Source organism: Diadema antillarum, unplaced genomic scaffold, assembly GCF_040938485.1.
Source record: "Diadema antillarum isolate AM-2024a unplaced genomic scaffold, OU_Dant_1.0 scf00000061, whole genome shotgun sequence".
Lineage (NCBI taxonomy): Eukaryota > Metazoa > Echinodermata > Echinoidea > Diadematoida > Diadematidae > Diadema > Diadema antillarum.
The window spans coordinates 2249801-2251728 of NW_027270950.1; positions in this window are offsets into that span (position 1 = coordinate 2249801).

Genomic DNA, 1928 nt, shown 5'->3' on the forward strand with positions numbered 1-1928 from the left:
CCAAAATCATGTTTATCCATTCAAATTAAACTTCATGCTTTCAATTGTACATCATATACCTTTGCTTCATAAAGTACATACAATGTATATGTCAACTTCCTTCAAGCAAGTGACCCAAAAATTTCATTAGTTGTTAAAAAATTGCATCCATTATCATCATCCAAAAATGTACATGACTACTACTTGTATAAATTAACATGAAAATGTGTTTCATGCTCTTACTTTTTTCACACAAACATTTGCGCAGTACAAAACAGTTCTTTCTTTTTTGTATGAAATTCAAGTTGAAAAAGACAAAGAAAACACATGAAACGTTTTGGTATCTATGAAAAATACATGTAGCTACAATCTTTTTGAGAAGACTTTACTATCGCCACCAATAGCCCATTTCCAAGTTCAAGTTCAAGTTCAGTGCTGGCCTCTATCCCCATCCAACCTCTATCATCCTCTCTGACCTCCAACATCTGGACCAGAGAAGCCACAGCCAAATCATCATCATTTACACTGTATTTACATCCCACTGACCCGCTTACAGACCCACTCAAAATACTAATGTCAAAATATTACAATGACACCCTTGTAACAAGACTAGCAGTTAGCCAACTTTGTATTTCAGTCAGTGGAAGTGCAAAAGACTACTCATAGGCCTTATGTTATACATCATCCAAGTTACTGTAACTGCAATCTCCAAAGCTGGCCTGACCTCTTCAAGGACAGTTGGGATCATTCAGCAAATGTGTCAGACCAACTATTCTTTTTTTTGCAACTATTTAATATAATGTGGTTGATGTGCTGATTGTACACCCTTGTTGACCTATTTCACATGAAAAAAATTCCTAAGAAACAAAGAAGCCTCAATATAATATAGGTCTTAAAGCTGTGATAGAGTGTGTATTATAATTACATGTACAAACTATCATATTACAAACTGACATATAAACCAAGGCATACCATGCGTAGCATGGGAAATATAAAACTTGTATTGCTCACGAGTGCATGAAATCTCTCTACTTTGTGAATACCAAGGCCAACAGAAAAACACAAAACTATAAAACAAAAACAAAACTGTAGAATATCTACATGTACTTGTACCTTCACGAAAAATCCATGACAAGTGAACGTCATGCAGTGCTAGAAATTCTGTGATATGGCTGCAAGTGATAGCAACCTCCTTACGTTTGGTTCTCATTCAGAACTGCTATCAGTGCTATCATGGCAAGCCCAACAAGACCATCGTCTCTCTAAGGGTTCATTTTGGAGATTCTGAAGGGGGAGGAGTTACTTTGACCCTTGATGGGAAAATGGAAAAAAAAAAATCAGGCTACCAGAAGGGAGAGACGCTTACCTAAACTCAATTTGAGACAATAATTTTAGAATTTAAATATTCTATTTGCACTCAGAAAATCACTCGATGTCACATATGCCTGCAGAAAGGTATTATGATGTCACGGCCATCATAATACACAACTCCCACATGTACACAATCTTTACTACATTTTCTTGTTCGATTACATTATAAATCAAAGCAAAGAAATTATATCCTCCGATTCAAACTGTTTTAGGTTTTCAATAAGTTGAGGGGTCGTTGTTAATAAGTTTAGGGGTCATTGTTGATAAATCATCATGTAAAAGAATAATTTCATATTCTTATTCTTCAGCACAAACCAGTTGAAAAGTTTCATCATCATACCCTTTGTGATAGTGTCTGCAGTCGCCCCTTCACAAAAGCATGTGCGCAATCATAAAGAGATTTTAATAATCTTGTTTAATTTATTATAGTTGTCTTTTCAAAGTACAGCGGAGTATGTTCGAGTTAAGGCAAAAGTTCATACCTGTCCTTTCGCTAGGCACAAGTTGAAGAAAATATTCTCTAACACAGTATACTGTAAAACATGACATTTTCGCGAATTGGAGCCGACAGCCCTTTT